Genomic DNA, 21,827 nt, shown 5'->3' on the forward strand with positions numbered 1-21,827 from the left:
CGCCCCCTCGGCGGGCTCCCCGCGCCGCCCCGCGCCGCCGCTCTCCTGCGGGCTCCGGGGTCGCGCCGCCGGAGTGAGTGACATGTTTGCACTGTTACTCGCCCGTCGCCGGCGGGGAAGCGCGCTCACCGCGCCTCTCGGAGCTGGTGCTCCGGGAACCTGAGGACCTAGTTGAGGAAGAGCCCAGCTACTGGCGTGAAGCGACGACTCCCGGGCGACAACCAGGTTCTAGAAGGGACGGCCGTGAAAGCGGTGTGCAGTTGGGAATAGTTAACATCTTCGCTCTGTCGTCTCAGTGACACTTAAAAAGTTTTCTGTCCGGAGAAAAGCCCTGTTAGTTGCAGCTGCTGCTATTGGGTTTTGGTACGTACGTGCAAGCCTGCTCTAAGTATCCGACAGCTATTTGAGGGAATGCCTCTGAACCCTCAAAGGCAGCAGCCCCTGTTCCTCGAACGGCACGTTGCTGCGTTCCTTCCCGCGGACGGCGTGAGCTCGGGGAAGGGTTGAAAGTCACCCACCCACTCCACACGTCTTCAGCATCCTCACGAAGCCAGTCAAGGGTTAACCCTTTTTCATTCGAAGAATGCCCTTCTCACATTTTTATTATGAAATGATGGACGAGGCAGTGGTCCTGAATGATCCTACTGTATTTATGAATTGGTTTTAGAAACTTTGGAGATATAGCCTTTAATTTCCACGGTTTGTCTATGGGCTTGAGAGAGTGGGGGAATCCTGTACTGTCTTCCTAATAACCTTTAAAAACTCAACAGTGTTTATAGCATATTTAAAAAGCGAGCTATAAGTATAAATATACCATAATTATTTGAAGCTTGAATGGCGGTATAATAGTTGTTCTCAGTTAACACCTCTAGATAATCTTACAAGGCAGAAAATTTTGTGTACTAACTCATGTAGTAGTCAAAATAATTAAAAATACTAAAATATGCTTTTAAATGGACGACTCTTTCCTGTGAAGTACAGATGTTAGAGATGTTCGCATTTTTAGGGAAATGATTGTTCCTATGGTTAGTGCATGTCAGGTTTTGGAACAATTAATTTTGTATGTCACGTTGATAGAAAATCTAATTAAAATTTATAAGTAGTATGTGGGTGAAAGTTACATCATGGGGACTTCTCGTTAAGATAAACTTATCCTAAAAACTTAACAATAAAAACACATCTTATGTGAGAACATTACTCCTTCTAAATAAAATTTGCACATGATATAATTTGTGAATATATATATATATAAAATGTGTTTTTGACTTTTGTTGTTACTACTGAAGTGGCAGCTTTTTTTCTCATAGCTTAAAAATTGTTCTCTTCTCAGTTGGGTTTTACTTGAAGATGTGTTTTAAATAAGAAGGCAGTACTTGTGCTGGCTTTTTGTTCTTTTTGGGTGTGTGTGAAAACTTTATTTTCTCCTCCTATGGTTGAGTTCAGTTGTCTTTGTACTTGCTTTTACAGTGTTTTTTTATTACTTTTGTCACCATTATTTCTGGTTATGTCTTCCCTCTCCCATACTTTCCCCCCAAAATCAGAAGAGATGGGAGGATGATAGTGACTCTAGTCAGGAGATTGTACTAAGGCTTTTTGACGTATTCAGAGTTAGTTGTTTGATAAGTTTTTAAAAGATGATTTAAAAATTGTTGTAGTGCTTTAATGGTTACAGAGTAACATTTATTAATATTTGTTATATCCAAAATAAAGTGATATCTTGTATTAGATAGAGTTGGCCTGAAGAACAGTGAAGCGGTAGAATATCAGAAAGCTTTGTGAGGAAGAGAATATTTTGGAAGGTTTTCTTTTGCTTATCTCCCTTGGAGGATTTAGAAACTGACTTCTGGCTTCTTCTGTGCTATTTTATGATCATGGTTGTCTAGAATTAACAAGAGAGGTTGTTCTGTTTTGGCTTATGGACTCTTGGATGACATGTATATAATTTACATTGCAAAAGAATGAATGTGTATTTCCTTTGTTTTTGTTAGTGTCGGAGAGCTACAAGAAAGCCTGAGGATGATCTTCAACTTTTATACAAGAGAAATTAGGTTCAGATTATAATTTGATTTACCCAAGGTCACAGTTATATTCATGTGGTGGAATTGGGGCATCCGTTAGCTCTTTTGGAAACCTTGAGGCTTCTGCCTAGTCTGTATAGTTTTATTCAGGAATTAGCAATGTGTAAGATTATACAAGGTATGGAGGAAGTCTGATTGATGAAAACAGGAAAATCTATTGGCTTGTCGGAAAGGTTATCACGTGTTTTTCTATGCAAAAATACATCATGACTTTTCTGACAACCCAATATTTTGAGGCATCTTTAGAAAGCCAAGGAGTATGTTATTCTCTATCCCCCCCTTTCGTCTTTTTCATTCAACCAAGAAATAAAGTTTAAAGGTTTACCATTTACCTCAATCTGGTTTTAATAATTTCTACCTGGGATTTAGTCCACTTTGTTGTCTCAGAAGAAAACCTCTCACATATCTATCTCCTGGAGCCACTAGATTATTTCATTGTGTAACACTACTTGACATGGCATTTATTTATTTATTTATTTTGTGTGTGTAAGTCAGAGTAATTTGGAAAAATTAGTATTACAGTTTATTATAAAATATTGTGTACTTTTTTTTTTTTAACTTTTAAAGACAGGTTTTTATGTAATTCATTTGTCACTTTCTGTTACAATAGGTATTTTATTTAGCTTGAGTTTTCTTGTTGGAAATGTTAAAAATTCCAAAATATTTTGTTTGGGCCTGCCCCATTAAGAGTTGTGTGGAGGGAGCCAGATCCCATCAGACCTCTACTGCAGTTCAAATCCTGGTCTCACTAGCTTGAAAAGCATGCCAGGTGTTTGTGCCCATGTACCCAGAATCCTGACTGGAAAGAGGAATGGAGGAGAGGGGGATTGCTGCATGACCACACACCATTGGGGGTGATTTCTTCCCCTATCCCATAGCGTGCATGTGTCCTCTGGCATTAAACAAAACAAAATAAAATAAACCTAGTAATTACTTGAGAATGTATTTACTTCTTAAGCTTGTTTAAGAAGATGCCAAATGGTTGGCAATTCTAACTACTTGGGGAGTAGATACCAGCTCTTTCCTTACTCTGTTCTTTTAAGAACCACCTGATTATAACCATTTCCCTCAGCACTTGAAAATGTTTTATAATCGTTTCTCACTAATAAGTTCGGAATTAAGAATAAGTTAGCTTCGTTGAGACTTATTATTTTTGCTGGCATTAGTGATCATGCACAATGAGAAAATCATGATGACAAAACTTAGATGAGTAAAATATAGTTTTTAAAATTTTAAAGCCATTGGGGCCAGCAGTTAGCGTAATGGCTATGTCGCTGGACTCCCACGTAGTCCACCGCGGTTCGCGTCCCGGACCTGGTGGCTTAAACTCACACCGGGTGTGTGTGCATGTGTGTCCAAGATCCCAAGAGGAGAATGGAGGAGAAGGGATTGTGGCGTGGCCATCCCCCCAGGGGGGTGATTTCTCTCTTTCTATCTCTCTGTCTGTCTGGCGAGTGCACGCGCCCTATAGCAAAAACCTCTCAAAAATTTTTTTAAAGCCATTAATCGGAAATGTTTAAAAAATCCATAGTACCTATTGTATTCTAATGAGTAGATATTAGTAGTAACCAGTAATTAGAAATACTTATTTAGCTGAGTAAAACTTAAAAGTTAACTAAGGGGTGTAGAAAGGGAAGAAAGACTGATTAGAACAGGAATCTATTTTGAAGCATCTTTAAACAGCCTAGAAGTACTCCACTAACCTGCCTCTTCCTTCTTTGACAGAGAAAGCGATGACCTGATTCTATTAAAATGAATAGGACCCTTCCATATACTTCTAGTACTGGGAATGATGCAATAAATAGGACTGTGACTCCCTGCACTGTAGAAGTTAGAGTAGTGGTTGACCACCCACACCAACATGATGAGAGCTAAGACCAGAGAGTAGGATCCCTGCTGTTAGTTCTGAAAGGGGCAGACTCTCCTTCCTCTTCAGTGACAGTGGAGGTAATTCTTTCTGTGAGAGAGTGAAATTTGTTAAGATTAGATAAAAAAACAAATAGGAGAAGGAGGGGCTATTATAGCCATGGCCATTGTCTCTGAGAGAAAGGTTAGGGACTTCAAAGGAAACAAAAGTTTGTGATTCTCTGGACAGTGTAGGGATTATTTTTTCTTTTCCTCTCAAAGGTGATTTTAGAGAAGTAAGCAGAGATTTTTTTCTAAAAAAAGAATTGTTTTTATTTTAATTTATTATTATTTGACGAGAGAGAGAGAGAGAGAGAGACAGACAGACAGACAGACAGACAGAAAAAGTAAGTGAGAAAGCAAGCTGCCAGGTCTGGGACTCAACAGCAGTCATAGGAGTCTAATACCTCAACCACCATGCTGCCTGCCAGCCCTTGAGCAAAGATTTTCTTTTTTGGGGTGGGGGGAGAGGGAGAAGTTTTTGTTATAGGGTGCGTGTGCTCACCAGAGAGACAGAGAAAGTCAGAGAGACAGAAAGCGAGAGGTTCCCCGCCCCCTCCCCGGGGGAATGGCCACCGCAATCCCCTTCTTCATTCTCTTCTCAGGATCTTGGGCATGCATACATATGCGCCTGGTGTGAGTTTAAGCCACCGGGTCCGGGCCTCGAACCACGGTTGGCTACATGGGAGTCCAGCGACATAGCCTCGTACCAACTGCTGGTCCCACATGAGCAAAGATTTTAAAGGAACATTCTGTATCCCAAACTATATCTCTTACTGGCTGAAATTTCACTAGGCAATTTTGAGTAGCCTCAGATATGGGACAAGGGTGGGGGTGGAGAAGTTGGTGGTTAGAGTGGTGGCTAAGGTTGGGAAAATGAAGTGCTTGAAGGAAGAATTATATATTTTAAGTTAAAAGTTGTACACATCTGGTAAAAAATAATGATGTAGAAAAGTAAAAGTAAAAATTACTTTTTGTCTTCCATCCAAAAGGTAACCTTGTTTACAGTTCTAGGAAACTTATTTAAAAAAAAAAAGCCCTATAGGTAGGGGACCAGCAGTTAGCATAATGGCCATGTTGCTGGACTCCTACATAGTCAACCGCGGTTTGCGTCCCGGACCCGGTGGCTTAAAACTCACGCCGGGTGCGTGTGCGTGCGTGCCCAAGATCCTGAGAGGAGAATAGAGGAGAAGGGATTGCGGCGTGACCATCACCCCTGGGGGGTGATTTCTCACTTTCTGTCTCTCTGTCTCTCTCTGTCTGTCTGGCCGAGCGCACACGCCCTATGGCAAAAACCTCTCAAAAAAAAAAAAAAAAAAGGCCCTATAGAAATAGCATTCTATTATGTGATTATATAATACTGCTTTTAAAAAAAATTATTTAATTTTATTTATTCATTCATTTATTTTAATTTGACCAGAGAGAGAGAGAGAAATACAGAGAGAGAGAGAGAGAGAGGGAGAAAGTGAGAAAGCAAGCCATCAGGTCCAAGACTCAAACCGTGATTGGCCATGTGGGAGTGTCCAGCACCTTAAACACCACGCCACCTGCTCGTTCCCAATATATAATACTGCTTTTTACTGAAATTTACTTTTCTCACCATTAATGTTACTAATTTTTTTTTTTCATATTGGGACATATAGACCAATGTAATTAAAAAAGTGATTAGATGGGCCGGCCTATGGCCTAGTGGTTGGAGGAACTGTATTCTACATGGCATTTCTGGACCTGGTGGCTTAAAAAGCATGCTGGTGTGTGTGTATGTGTCTAAAATCCTTAGAGGAGGAAGAGGAGTTGGACAGAGGATTGCATTGTGGCCATACCCAGTGGTAGGTGCTTTCTTCTGTCTCTCTGGCGAGTGATGTATCCTCTTGCAAATTGAAAAGAACTATGTAGAATATTTTATAAGTCTATACTGTAATTTATTTGACTCTCATTTTGTCATGTTTAGGTTTTCATAATTTATAATTTATCAGTGTATGAGTATGCTGCTCATTACATGTTCATAAACATTCGACTTTACTAAAACTACTTTTTGCCATTTTATTTTTTCCTTGAGAGAGCATGAGAGAGTGCGGGAGAGAGTGATTTTTTTTTTTCTTTTTGAGAGATTTTCACTGTAGGGCGCGTGTGCTCGCCAGACAGACAGAGAGAGACATAGAGACAGAAAGCGAGAAATCACCCCCCAGGGGGGATGGTCACGCCGCAATCCCTTCTCCTCCATTCTTGGGCACGCACGAACACGCGCCCGGCGTGAGTTTTAAGCCACCGGGTCCGGGACACGAACCGCAGTCGACTACGTGGGAGTCCAGCGACATAGCCATTACGCTAACTGCTGGTTCCCCCGAGAGAGTGATATTTTTGATAAAGTTTCCTCATCTCTCCTTCCCTTTTCCTCAGCCTCCTAGTACTCCAGGACTCTAGGCTGGTGTCACCATGCCTGGCCTCTTTGTTCCTGGGCCTGGGTATCCGTCCTGGGCCTCTCATATGGTCTCAGCCATCATGCAGTAGACCCCTCTCACTTGCATCATTATGACTAGGTCACTTTGTCTCAATTCGATATTCAAATTTTGTCTCTTTTCTGCCTTGCATTTCTTTGTTTATGAGTGAGGGTAAACATTTGTTCATATCCTTACTGAGAGAGGTTTCTTGCAGCACACACTTTAGATTGGATAGTTTTTTTTTTTTTTTTTTTTTTTTTAGAGATTTTCACTGTAGGGCGCGTGCGCTCGCTGTGTGCGCTCGCCAGACAGAGATACAGAGAGATAGAAAGTGAGAAATCACACACACACACACACACACCCCCGGGAGGATGGCCACGCCGCAATCCCTTCTCCTCCGTTCTCCTATTGGGATCTAGGGCACACATGCACACACACCTGGCATGAGTTTTAAGCCACCAGGTCCGGGACACGAACTGCGGTCGACTGCATGGGAGTCCAGCGACATCACCATTATGCTAACTGCTGGTCCCTAGATTGGATAATTTAACCCCTTTTCTCTCCGTTACCTACGAGCTAAGATGGTCAGAGTGGTGGTAGTTTTAAGGGAAAAATAAGATTTTGGATCCTGTTGCACCTTGAGGGGAGTGATGCTGTGAGTGAAAAGGCCGCAGTGCTAAACTTTGAACAACCAGGGATCACAGTACAAGAGTATTGAAAGCTCTAGACTTGGTGTTAACATGAGGTAGAAGAGACATAGAGGTTGCAGGAAGGGAGGTTTGAGTCAGGGCAAGTGAATTTTGGATAGAGACAGCTCTGCCTTATACTGCGTACTTGCATCAGTTCCCACTCCCATCTTTGGCTGTTATTTTTATTCATACTGTCATTTGTTTTTTTTCCTTCGGATAGCAACCTGGACTTTGGTGTTTCAGTTCCTCCAGAAATGAGGGCCGCTTAATTTTTTTTAGAAGGGATAATAATTTCTTTTAAAGCAAAAGGAGCAGTTTATTTCTAACATTCTTTAGATCTATTTCCTGTTCTTTAGTTGTACCTTTCTGTAGCTGATATTCTATTGAAGTATCAGAAGCCTTACATGATGAACTCTACCTGAGCTTTGGTCCTACTTCATACCCATATGAGAGATCTTCAAAAAGTTCATGGAAAGTTTATATTATGAAGATATGCATACATTTCAGACTTTTTTGCACCAAAATAAACTTTTTTTAGAATTATTTTTTAATTTAATGTATTATTATTATTGTTATTTTAAAATTTGCTATACAGCATGTGCACTCACCAGACAAAGTGAGAAAGCAAGCTGCCATGTTTGGGACTTGAACTGCAACTGACAATGTGGGAGTCCAGCACCTTAACCACCGTGCCACCTACTCACTGCCTAAATTTGTGTTTTAATTCCATTTTCTGGTAACTTTTGAAGTCTCCTCGTAAACTACCCTCATCCTGTTTAACTTTTTTTTAATGCAAATAATTTTTTTTTAGTGCACTTCAGAAGGTGATAGTTTTAAAGGCTCTTGCCTATCTTCAGTTATTGATATATATACTTGTTGTCAAGTGGCTGGCCTTTTTATTGTCTCCACCCCTACTCTAGGCCAGTGGTTTTCATACTGGGGTGATTTGAAAACCCTTACTCTCACCCATTCTAATATAATAGGTCCAGGAAATTTGGCAGTGTCTGGAGACATTTTGGTTGTCACAAGTAGGAATAGGAATGGGGTTTAGTATTGGCATTTAGTGAGTAGAAGCCAGGGATGCTGCTAAACATCTTATAGGTGTAGGGCAGCCTTCTACAACAAGAGATCATCTGGTCTCAGTGTCAGTTTTTTTTTTTTTTTTTTTTTTTTTTGGGGGGTTTTTGCTATGGGGTGGGGGGTTTTTGTTTTTTTTGGAGAGGTTTTTGCTATAGGGCGTGTGTGTTTGCCAGACAGAGACAGAGAGACAGAAAGCGAGAAATCACCCCCCGGGGGGATGGCTATGCCACAATCCCTTCTCCATTCTCTCGGGATTTTGAGCACGCACGCACACGTGCCCGGCGTGAGTTTTAAGCCACCGGGTCTGGGACCCGAAACTACATGGGAGTCCAGCGACATGGCCATTACGCCAACTTCTGATCCCTCTTAGTGTCAGTTGTGCCAAAGTTGAGAAACCCTATTCTAGGTCCAGCTAATCTAGGAAGGGCCAGCCACTTAGTCTTGTTAAGGGAGCCCCCATTGCTGCCCGTGGTTTGAGTCTTGGCCCAGTGACTTGAAAAACATGTTGGGCCTGTGTGCATGTGTGCCCAAAGTCCCTTCTGGATGGCGAAATGGAGAAGGGATTGCAGTAGGACCATACATACCCCTTGGGGGATAGGTGGTGTACCCGTCCTGTCCCTACCCCCTTCTCCTGTGAGCCCATGTGCCCATGTGCCGTCTGACAGTGAAAATCAAACAAAACAACGCTGGCCCTGGAAGTTTTCATTCACCTCCAGCTAGCTGTATTAGGCCTGCCTACCAAGTTTTTAAAAAGAATTATTTTATTCACATACTTGTTTTAATTTCACCAGGGAGGGAGGGGGAGAGAGAGAAAGCAAGCTGCCACGTCCAGGACTTGAACTGTGGTCGGCCGTGTGGGAGTCCAGCGCCCTTAACTACCGTGCCACCTGCCAGCCCTCCTATTTTTGATGGTAGTAGTCAGGCAATAGTAATGTTTCTTACAGTCTTATGCTCACCATGGTAGGTTTTTAATATAACTTGTCCGCACTTTCTCCCTTTTATCTCTTTGGTAACTTTCTTTACAGCTTTTGTCTTTTCCTTCTCCTCTAACTGTGGCAAACATAATTAGGTCATGCCTTTATAGTTGTAGTTGGAATTTTGAAGGTCATAACATTTATAGCTTGAACATCTCTTAGAGCATTTATAGTCATCAGAAATGATGCTTGCTGACTAAATTCCTTCTTAAGGAAGGCAGAAGAAGATGACAGTTGGACATACAGATTTAAGAGTCAAGACCTCTTGGGTTTTTAATCTCTTGTCTATCAACAGGTATCCATGTCACCCTGAGTAAATTACCTAACTTGCTAAACCTTAGTTTTTTTAGTCTGATCTGTAGAGTGGGGATAATAACAAATAACTCATTTCTTCCATGGGGGAGAGAGAAAAAGGGAGGAAGGTAGGCACCCCCAACAGAGTCTTCATGCCACAATAGACTCCCAGGTTCAGCCAAGCAGGATTATGAGCATGTGTGTGCATTCCGGGCATACACAGGGAGACCTTAAGAAGTGAACCCAGGACCTTCTGTGGAGCTTTCAGCATTGCACAGTGTTAGGTTACCAGCTCTCCTGCAGCTGGCCTTCTGGTATATTTACAGGTTTGTGCAGCCATCATCATAGTCTGATTTTGAAACATTTTGTCTTTTGCAAAAGAAACCCCAAACCCATTAGCTTTCACTTCTCATCACCTCCTATTTAAGTTTCTGGTATAATCCAGCCAAATGCTTCGCTTGTTGCCACAAATGTAAGTACACAGTAAAAAATGATCATAACTTTTTGCAGGGAGACTTTCAGAGAAGGCAAAAAATGAGATAATTGTTTAATGAGTATTTGAATGCTGTAATGTGTGAGGAAATTGTGCTCAATACTGACTAGAATCACAAACGTGAAAGATACTCCTTCAGTCACGAGATGCATGTTCAAGTAGGAAGAAGTTGGTATACAAATCATCGTAAAAGAAGGCTAGTTAAACCTTTAAGAAGACGTAAACAAAATATTTGAAATTGGAGATTCAACTAAAGATTAATCATATTACTTGAAGAGTGTAGGAACCATGAAAAACTTCTTGAAGAAGGGACCATTTGGCCAAGTTTCCGATTAGATGATAGGAAGGTGGGACTTCTGGTTCAATATATAGCACTTGAAGAATTTTTGAGGACTTAGATTTTTTTGTTTGTTTTTATACCTCATGCTGGTGGCAGATGAGTGACTTCAGTAGCTTCACCCACATTGTTTTTTGATGTTTCTAATCTGTTGTAAACCTGTGAAACTATTGAGTCATTGTTTTTCTATGTAAAAATGCATCATGACATTTCTAACGACTCAGTAGATATATTAAATAAACTTTAATGAGAGCCTCATGTCTGTAAGAAAAGGATATTAATATGTGGTTTTTTGCTGTCTCTGAGTTAGTTGCTTTTTTATTGTATTCTCTAGGTCTTTTACAGCATAAGCAATTCGTAGATAAATTAGTCTCAAGTACATTTTTCTTTTTTATCTTCACATGTAACAAGTACGTATCTTGACCTCTCTCCTAAATTTCTACTTTTTCTAGTGCATTATTGGATACATCACTTCCAATACAGCATGTGCAAAACTGAGGTAGCTGCCTTCCACTACTTTAACATCTTTACAACTTTTTGTTTTAATTAATGATGCAGTTTTTACCTAATCTTGTAAGGGTTGATTAGATTTGTCATCATGTGAGAAACTTAGGAGTTATCTTGACCCCCTCCTTCTCCTCTACCTCGCACCAGCTGAGTTACCAGAGCCCTGTTGATTCTGATACAGTACTGTTAAAGGTTTTTTTCTTATAACTGTCCAGTTTTCTCCCTCTCTTCCCTTATCTTCTGTTTTGCTTTCTGTAATTACCTATGATATATTATAGTAAATTATTTTTAGAGACCCCATTCATGTAACTTATTACACTATTTTGTTATAATTGTTATACTTTATTATTATTGCTATTATTCTTTCATTGTGCTTAACTTATAAATGGAACTTTGTAAAAGGTACATATATATAGGAAAAAGCAGTATAGATGGAGTTCAGTACTGTCTGAGGTTTTAGTTACCCATTGGGAATCTTGGAAAGTATCCTCTGTGGATAAGTGGCACTCTTACATGCACATATATACCTTACATGCACATATATACTTAAAAAGTAAGAGCAGAAAGAAACGAGATATGTAGTAATTGTCCTTCATCCATACTCTTTCCCATTTGACTTTTCCTCAGACTTCTGCCATAGTTTATAAGTGTTAGTGATTTCTTCTTTTTTTTTTTTTTTTGGAGAGGTTTTTGCTATAGGGTATGTGCATTCGCCAGAAAGAGAGAGACAGAGAGACAGTGAGAAATCACCCCCTAGGGGGAATGGCCATACTGCAACCCCTTCTCCTCCATTCTCTCAGGATCTTGGGCACGCATGCACATGCGCCCAGAGTGAGTTTGAGCACCGGGTCCGGGCCTCGAACCGTGGTCGACTACATGGGAGTCCAGCAACATAGCCATTACGCAGACTACTGGTCCCAGTGATTTCTTATATGTCAACCTGGAGATTTAAAAAATGCAACCATGTATAAATATACTTATCTACCACATCCCCCTTTCTCTGCTTTACGTTGATGTTGGAGACTTGAACTCCTCTGCCCTGTACTTTTTTTAAATGAGCAATATACCCTGGAGGTCCTCTTGTATTATATAAAGTGCGCTAGTGTTCTCTCAGCTGGAGAGGGCTCACTTTTATTTACATATTGTAATTTAACTAGCCTGTTGTTAGACAGTTTCCAGTTTCTGCTATTATAAAATTGTTGCAGTGAGTCACCTTGTATGGATATCATTTTGTATATATGCAGATTTGCCTGTGGGCTAAATTCTTAGAAGCAGAATTAATTAATTGTTCACATGTCCAAAGTTCCGCTTTTCATCTTCCATTTGGCACCTAATAAAAGGCTGTTCTAATATCTAACTCTCTTGTAGTATATTGTGCTTTTACTTTCTTGCAAGACTCTGTTTATATCTCTGTTATAGTAGCTCTCACATTATGCAGTTATTTGTTTTTTAAGAGATAGGGCGTATGTGCTTGCCAGAGAGACAGAGACAGACAGAAGCAAGAAATCACCACCCCCAGGGGATATGGCCACATCACAGTCTCTTTTCCTTCAGTATTTTAGGCATGCACGCACACGTGCCTAGAGTGGGTTTCAAGCCACTGGATCTGAAACTCGAATTGCAGGCCATGTGGGAATCCAGTGATATAACCATTACTCCATCTGCTGGTCCCTTTTATTTGTTTAATTAAAGGCATCCCTTGATATCTTGGTTCCAGTACTCCCCAACCCCCCCCCCATATACCAAAACCTGTGAACTCTCAAATTCCTTATATAAAATGGCACAATGTTTGCATGTATGTGATTTATGCATATCCTCTGTACTTTAGATCATTTCTAGATTACTTAAAACACCTAATACAATGTAAATAGTTGTAATAGTATATTATTTAGGGAATAATGACAAGAAAAAAAAGTGTGTAATTATTTAGTATAGATGCAACTGTTTTGGGCCACACTACCTAGTGCATGTCAGCAATGCAGTAAATATTTGGCAGCTCAAGAAAGGGAAAATTAATGTGTTTACAAATTCATTTAAAATGTTTAAATTCAATTTAGTATACACACACTTATATATATATATTTAATTTTATTAATTGCCAGAGTGCATATGTGCTCACCAGAGAGAGGCAGAGAACGAGAGAGAGGGGGAGAGAGAGAGAGAACCCTCTTAGTGGGGTATACTCACAGCAGTATCTCTTCCTCTCCCACCCCCCAAGCACTCTTGATTTCTGAATATAGATTACTTTAGTTTGGTTTTTCTTTTTATTGCTGAGTAATATGTCATTGGGCAAATATACCACAGTTATCTTCTGCTGATGGACATTTGAGCCTAATTTTTTTACTGCTAAGGCCTATTTAGATCTTTTTGCACACATGTGTTTTCGCTTTTTTTTTTTTTTTGAGAGATTTATGCTATAGGACACGTGTGCTCACCAGAGAGACAGAAAGTGAGAAATCATCCCCTAGGGGGATGGCCACACTGCAATCCCTCCCCTCCTCCATTTTCTTCTTGGCATCTTGGGCACGCACGCACACACGCCTGGTGTGAGTTTGCTGCCAGGTCCATGACTTGAACCATGGTAGGCTACATGGAAGTCCAGCGACTTAACCATTACACCACCCGCTGGTCCCTGTTTTCATTTCTTTGAATTAAATACCTAAGAGTGGAATTGCTCCTTTATAGGCAATTGTGTGTTTACTTTTATAAGAAACTATTATTTCAGAGTAGTTTCCCATTTTATACTCCCCACCTGAATGTTTAATCTAGATCTAGTTGTTCTAAATCCTTGCTAACACTTGGGTAATCACTTTTTAAATAGCTCTTCTAGTGGATGTTAAATGCTATCTTATTGTGATTTTATTTTGGATTTCCTTGATAACTAATGATGTTGAACACTTTTTTTTTTCTTTTTTTTCTTTTGGAGAGATTTTTCACTGTAGGGCGCGTGTGCTCGCCAGACAGACAGAGAGAGACATAAGACAGAAAGCGAGAAATCACCCCCCAGGGGGGATGGTCATGCCGCATTCCCTTCTCCTCCATTCTCCTCTCGGGATCTTGGGCCGCACGCACACGCGCCCGGCGTGAGTTTTAAGCCACCGGGTCAGGGACACGAACCGCGGTCGACTACATGGGAGTCCAGCGACATAGCCATTACGCTAACTGCTGGTTCCCTTGAACACTTTTTCATATGGCTATAGAAATGTGTTTTCTTTTGTGGCATGTCTGCTATTTAAAAAAAAATTATTTGTAGGGATTCTTTTTGTTTCTTTGCTTTTGCTATAGGGTGCATGCACTTGCCAGAGAGAGACAAAGAGACAAGGAAAGTGTGATATCATCACCCCTCTGTGGGGGATGGCTATGTTGCAGTCTTTTCTCCTTCATTCTCCTCTTGGGATTTTGGACACATAGACACACTTCTGGCGTGTTTTTCAGGCTGCTGGGTCCAGGACTTGAACCATGGAATTGACCATGTGGGATCCTGCGTCTTAACTACCATGCCATTTGCTGGCCCTGATTTCTAAGGATTCTTACATTCCAGATACATGTCATTTTTCAGATTACATAGGAAGAATATTTTCTCTCTGTGTAGCTTGTCACTTATTTTCTTAGCAGTATATTTTGATGACGCAAAGTTTTAAATTTTGATTATGAGTAATTAATCAGTTTTTTATCTCATGGATTTGTGTTTCTTGAGGTCTGATAAACATTTGTCTACTCCAAAGTCATGGAAGCATTCCTCTGTGCTTTCTTTTTTTGTATTAAAAGGTTTTGCCTTAGGGTCCATGTTCTTACCAGAGAGTGAGCGAGAGAGAGAGAGAGAGAGACAGACAGACACAGTGAGAAAAAAGTGAGAAATTACCTCCCAGGAGGGATCGCCACACCCATATCCCTTCTTCATTTTCCTCCTGGGATCTTGGTCGCACATGCACATGCACTCAGCATGAGTTTCAATCCACTGGTTCCAGGACTCAAACCGTGGTTGGCCATGTGGGAGTCTAGTGATGTAACTGCTACTCTGTCTGCTGGCCCCCCTTCTGTGCTTTCTTTGAGTTTAACTTTTGCTTTTTAACTTTTATATATAGGGCTATGATTTATCTTGAGTTAATTTTTGTGCATGGTGTGAAGTAGGGACTGAGGTTGATTTAAAACAGCATGTTGTTTCATGTACCAGGTGGTGGCAGTGGTAATAACTGGACCATTGTGGGAAAAGTCCCCAGTTCACATCTCTGGGCCTCTGAGCATGCTAGGTGTGTATGTGTGTACTATTGATCTGTGCCAGCTGAGACTGGGGGTTGGATTGTGGTGAGAAGATCCTCTTGGAGGTGCCTGTCTTCACTGTCTGTCTCTTTGTTTCTCATGGAAGAAATAATTAAACTTGACAAAAATACATTTATTTAGTTCCAGTACTAGTATTTGGGAAGAACCAACAAAACAAACTTTCCTCCTCTGAATTGCCTTTGTCTAATATTGCTTGAACCTTCTGTGTTTGGATTTCTGGATTCCATTCTCTTTCATTGATCTGTTTGTTTCTCCTATAAAATTGCAGTCATGTGCCATATGATGATGTTTCAGTCAACACAGGTCTGCATATAAGATAGCGGCTCAGAAGGTTGTAATGGAGCTGAGAAATTCCTAAAACCTACTGACATATGAGTTGTAATAACTATGTAACACAGTGCTCTATTTGTGTGTTTGTGGTGATGCTGGTATAAACACATGTACTGTGCTGCCAGTCCTATAAAAGTATAGTATGTTTAGTTATGTGTAGTATATAGTACTTGATAATAAATGATTGTATTACTGGCTTATGTATTTACTGTTCTATACTTCCTATCATTTTTTTAAATTGTATTCCTTTTGGGACCAGCAGTTGGTGTAATGGCTATGTTGCTGGCCTCCATTGTAGTAGCCGAACCTGGTGGCTTAAACTCAAGCCAGGCGCATATGCTTGTGTGCCCAAGATGCTGAGAGGAGAATAGAGGAGAAGGGATTGCAGCGTGGCCATCTCCCCGGGGGGATGAGTTCTCGCTTTCTCTCTCGTGAGCGCACATGCCTTATAGCAAAAACCTCTCCAAAAAATAAAAATTGTACTCTTTTTACTTAATGAAAGTGTGCTGTAAAATAGTCTGCCTTATTATGCTGGCAGCAGCTTCCAATATCTTGCCGATACTATATCTGTTTCACTCTCTCTTTTTTTTTTTTGGCCATAGATTGTGTGTGCTCGCCATAGAAGAAAGAGATGAGAGATACAGAGAGAGGGAAGTGAGAAATCAACCCCTAGACGGATGGCCACGCCACATCTCCTTCTCTATACTCTTCTTGGGATCTTGAGTTTGCACACACCTGTGCCTGGCGTGAATGTCAAACTACTGGGTCTAGGACTCAAACTGTGTTCAGCCATATGGGAATCTAGCTGTCTTAACCACCACACCATCTACTGGCACCTCTCTCTCTTTTTTAAAGTCTACTTATTTATTTCTTACATGAGAGAAGAAAAGAGAGAGAGAAAGGAATTCATTACAATCTTGTCTCACTGTCTCATATTATGGCATGTGCTCATGTGGCTGTTGTGCACAGGATGGTCCTGGGATGCAAATTCAGAACCTTTTCCATGTAGGTCTAATTGCCTTACCATTGCAACATCATGAGCTCCTGTGTGTCTCTTGATTGCAGTATTTCATTCATGCTTGATTTAATTTTATGTTGTTTTTATCATGGAACATAAGGTAGAGATGGAAGACAGTGATGTTGATGATCTTGACTTTGGCCTAGGCTAATGTGTGTGTTTACGTCTTCTTTTTTTTATTTTTGGGAGATTTTTGCTATAGGGTGTGCATTGTGATCACTGGAGAGACAGAGAGACAGAAAGTGAGAAATCACCCCCTGAGGGGGGAAGGCCATGCTGCAATCCCTTCTCCTCCATTCTCCTTTTGGATTTTGGGCATTCATACACACGTCTGTGAATTTCAAGCCACCAGGTCCAGGACTTGAACAACGTTCGACTACGTGGGTGTCCAGCAACGTAACCATCATGCCATCTGCTGGTCCTCTATGTCTACATTTTTAACAGAATAGTTTAAAAAGAAAACAAAAAAGTATATAGAATAAAGATTTAAAGAAAAAATATTTTTGTACAGATGTACAATGTATTTATGTTTTAACCTAAGTGTTATTATAAAATAGTCAAAAGTTAACTTTTTTTTGTTTGTTTTTGCAATAGTGTGTATGCACTTACCAGAGAGAGACATTGAGAAGGAAAGTGAGAAATCACCCCCTCAGGGAGATGGCCACGCTGCAATTGTCATCCTGGTATTTTGGCCATACATGCACAGATGCCTGGTGTGATTTTGAAGCTGCCAGATCTGGGACTTGAACTGTGGTTGGCCATGTGGGATTCCAGCATCTTAACCACCATGCCACCTGCTGGCCCCAGAGTTAACAATTCTTTAGCGATTTGTTATTGAAGAAAGAATTTAAAAAAAAAATTGTACAGCCTAAGTCTTTATAAAGTCTACAGAATTGTAATATCCTCAGATTTCATATTCTTTCACTACTCACTCACTGAATGACCTAGAGCAACTTCTAATCCTGCTAGATCCATTCATTATAAGTGTCTTACACATTTTTATCTTTCATACTGTATTATCTTTTTTTTAATTTGCCTGCTAGAGAGAAACAGAAAAAGTGAAAAACAGCCCCCAGGGGGATTGAACATGCCTCAGTCCCTTCTTCACTCTCCTCTTGGGATTTTGGGCATGTACGCATGTGTACCTGGTGTATTTTTCAAACTGCCAAGTCTGGGACTTGAACCATGTAGTTGGCCAAGTGGGATCCAGTTGCCTTTACCACCACATCACCTGACTTGCCCTACCATGTTTTTACTTTATCTTTTTTGTGTTTCCATATTTTTAGACACACAAAAACTTACTATCGTGTTATAGTTGTGTCCAGTATTCAGTTCAGTAATGTGCCATATAGGTTTGTAACCTGGGAACAATAGCAGTACCACATAGCTTAGGTGTTTGTGGTGGACTGTACCACTTATGTTTGTGTAAGTACACTCCATGATATTTGCATAATGATGAAATTGCATAAGACTGCATTTCCCAGAAAGTTTCCCCATTGTTAAGTGACAAATGACTATATCGTACTTTCTTTTTCTTTTTTTTGGAGAGGTTTTTGCTACAGGGCATGTATGCTCGCACACTCGCCAGATAGAGAGAGACAGAGACAGAAAGCGAGAAATCACCCCCAGGGGAATGGCCACACCGCAATCCCTTCTCCTCCACTCTCCTCTTGGGATCTTGGTATGCATGCACACACTCCTGGCGTGAGTTTAAGCCACCGGGTCTGGAACTCGAACCATGGTCGACCATGTGGGAGTTCAGTGACATAGCCATTACGCTAACTGCTAGTCCCATGTATCATATTTTCTTGACTACCTTGATATTTTATAATAAGTCTTAAAATTAGATGATGTGAATCCATTAATATTTTTTGGCCAGTATAGTGTCTTTGTATTTTCATGTATACTTTTTAATTTGCTTTATCAATTTTGATTAAAAAGTCTTTTGGGACCTCGTTTAGTAGCATAGTTGGTAGCAAACTGAACTCTGTTACCGAAGACACAAGGTTGACTGCAGATTTGCATTTGTAGGTTGTCTTGAAAATCTGCTGGGTGGATGTGCATGTGCCCAAGGTTCTGATGAGTTGGAGGGTTGGGAAAAGGGGAGAATCTTAATGTGATGAGAACTTATTGAGGATACCTCCCACCATTCTCTCTGTTGTGGGTGTGTACCCAATCTATTACGAATAAAATAAATAAACTTAAAAAGCCTTTTGGGATTTTGATTGGAATTGTGTTGAACTATAGACATATTAGGAAGACTGGCCTCTTGACCAATATTGATCTTGGTAGTTAGTCTCTTGTGATCCCTCTCTCCTGGTATGTACCCTTTTGTAAGTCAGCTTGCATATTATATCAAGATTGGTTTGTGTGGCAAGTGTGATGTTACTTCTGAGATTAGGTTATAAAAGACTACAGCTTGTATTGTGCTCTCTCCCTCTGCTTCTCTCATCACTCACTCTAAGGGAAGTCAGCTGCCATGTTGTGGAGAGGCCATCTGTCAATATTTTGAAGGGTCTGAGATTTTTACCATGTGTGGGAGCTAACAAATTAACCTGCTACAGTTTCATAGATTCTGGTAGAAGATACAAGACCCTTACAAGACCCTTAGGTCAAAGTGGAAGGACAGTTTATTGTCATAGCAGCAATAGCCAGATTATTGTACTAATGCTTGAGCTCAAATTCATACTGGGTAGTATGAATAGGGACAGAATGACATGTGCACATGCAGTGGGTTTTGTTTCAGGAGAGGAACCCTTAATGTAGGCAGTCAAGAGATTTTTAATTTTTTTTTTTTTTTGAGAGGTTTTTTTCTATAGGGTGCGTGCGTTCGCCGGAAAGACAGAGAGAGAGAGAGAGAGATAGAAAGCGAGAAATCACCCCCAGGGGGGATGGCCACACCGCAATCCCTTCTCCTCCATTCTCCTCTCGGGATCTTGGGCACGTGTGCACACGCGCCCAGTGTGAGTTTAAGCCACTGGGTCCTGGACTTGAACTGTGGCCAACTACATGGAAGTTCAGCGACATAGCCATTACGCTAACTGCTGGTTCCAACAGATTTTTAATTTAAAAAAAAAATTTGCTATAGTGTGTGTGCATTCATCAGAGAGAGAGAAACAGAAAGAAAGAGATTGAGAATCAGAGAGAGAGAGAAATTGAGCAATCCTTCCTAGGGATGGTGACCATGCTGCGATCTTTTCACCTCCAGTTTCCTCTCGGTTTCTAGGCCACCCATGCACGTGTGCCTGACATGATTTTCAAGACACCAGGTCCGGGACTCAGACTGTGTAGTGGGATCCAATGCTTTAACCTCCACCTCACTTACTATTCTCTCAAAGATATTTTAATGTGTAGTAAGTACACTTTGCTTTGGAGAAGACTTTGTTTTCCAGACCTGTTTGCTATATAGCCATCCTTGAAAAGATAGTCTAGGACAAAGGGCAGTGTGAGCCTCAGTTATAAGATGTGCAGAAGTGTAAGAGGTTCATGGAATATTGTCTCCAAACATCTGGGTGACAGAGAACTGAGGCTTCTGCTGGTGGATTAGAGTGATTATGGAAGCAGGCTCTCCAGCCTTCAGTTGACAGCAGCTCCCATCATGAGAGGTCCTCTGCTAGACCCACCAGCTAAACTACTCCTAGATTCTTCCTTTTACTTAGTTGCTAAGGGATATGGACATGAGAGAGAGAGAGAGAGAGAGAGATAGATAGAGAGAGAGAGAGAAAACTACCCCTTAGTGGGGTGTAGTCATGTTGCAGCCCTTTTCCCTTAATTTCTCCATCCTGTTAGGATTTTGGGCACATGCACATAGATAGCGGGGGCTGGGATTCAAACCTTGGTCAGTTGTGTGGGATCTGGCTCTCTATTCACACCACTTAACTGTTGTGCTATGGGACCAGCCCCAGTTCCTGGATTCTTGACTCATAGAAACTGTGTGAGATAATAAATCTTGTTTTGAGCTGCTAGTTTTTGGGGTAGTTTATTTTGTAGTAATTACATAGCTTACTGATACAGTTATGTTGTGTCCTTTCTTTCTTAAGAATTATTTATTTAATCTGATGAATTAATTTATTTTAATTTGACCAGAGGGTGGGAGGAAGTGAGAAAGCAAGCCGTGAGGTCTGAGACTTGAACCACAGCCAGCCATGTGGAAGTCCAGCTGTCTTCACCATACCACTTGCTGGTCCCCTGTACCTCTTTTAAATTCAGATAATCTGGGACCAGCAGGTGGCATAATGGTTACATCAGTGGACTCACACGTGGTCAACCATGGTTTGAGTCCTGTATCTGATGACTTGAAACTCATGCTGAGCCTGTGTGCCCAAAATCCTAAGAGAATAATGGAGGGGAAGGGGTTGCAGTGTGGCTATCCGCACTGAGTGGTAATTTCTTGCTTTCTGTCTCTCTGGCAAGCAAATGTGCCCTGTAGCAAAAGTCCCTCCAAACAAAACAAATGAATAAATGAATAAATTCAGATACTCTTTATTTTAGTGTAATATGTTCATGTTTATATATGAATACATGCACGTGTGTGTATATATATTTATATATACATATATATATGTGTAAGGGAACCAGCAGATGGCGTAACTGTTACGTTCCTGGACTCCCACATAGTCAACTGTGGTTTGAGTCCTGGGCCCATTGGCTTGAAACTCATACTGGGTGTGTGTGTGTGTGTGTGTGTGTGTGTGTGTGCCCAGGATCCTGGGAGGAGAATGGAGAAGAAGGGATTGTGGTGTGGCCATCCTCCCTGGGGGGTGATTTCTTGCTTTCTGTCTCTCTGACTTTGGCGAGTGCATGCGCCCTATAGCAAAAATCTCTCTATTAAACAAAAAACGGATATCTTAGAACTAAAATACATTGTTGCACATGTTAATAAAACATACCAATTACATAGTTTCACAGTATATTTATATATTAACATATGCGTATTTAACATGTATACATACAGTATAAAGTAACATTTTAATTTCTTTATTTTATTTTTTTATTAATTAATTTGTTTGCATTCATTCACTGTACATCGTTACAGCATACAAAATGAGATTTTCCATCCAGAGTACACTGTATATTGTCTCAATCAAGCACATCAACAAACATGTTATTGTCAGCAAATAATTTTCCATTTGTTTTCTGTATGTTTTGCTTCCCCCCCATCCTTGATTCCCTATCTCTTACCCTCTGCATCTCTCACTCTCCTCCCACACTGTCTCTGGTATTTATGTTTGCTTTCTATACTGTTTTCCCCCCACATTGTATTGAATTACTGAAGACCTTAATTAATCTAAATATTTTCATAGCAAACACAGCTGATATATACATTTCCATGGACACAAGTCCAGTATATACTGCATAGTGACTTAATCATGCATATTATAAAAAATTTTCCATTTCTAG

General features: G+C 40.6%; 1 protein-coding gene across 5 annotated transcripts in view; it reads left to right on the forward strand.

Annotated features, from left to right (window-relative positions):
- The first annotated feature begins 236 nt into the window (after positions 1-236).
- PDS5B (PDS5 cohesin associated factor B) overlaps positions 237-21,827 on the forward strand; it is a 226,504-nt gene continuing 204,913 nt past the window's right edge. For 3 of the 5 annotated variants that reach the window (XM_006158446.3, XM_027775696.1, XM_027775695.1), the window contains exon 1: positions 239-363. The gene's annotated coding sequence lies outside the window, so the exon portion shown is untranslated. Of the gene's footprint in view, positions 364-21,827 lie in introns of all 5 variants that reach the window. The other 2 variants (XM_027775693.1, XM_027775694.1) reach the window with 2 other exon arrangements.

The sequence above is a fragment of the Tupaia chinensis genome, unplaced genomic scaffold (assembly GCF_000334495.1).
Source record: "Tupaia chinensis unplaced genomic scaffold, TupChi_1.0 Scaffold000597_1, whole genome shotgun sequence".
NCBI lineage: Eukaryota > Metazoa > Chordata > Mammalia > Scandentia > Tupaiidae > Tupaia > Tupaia belangeri.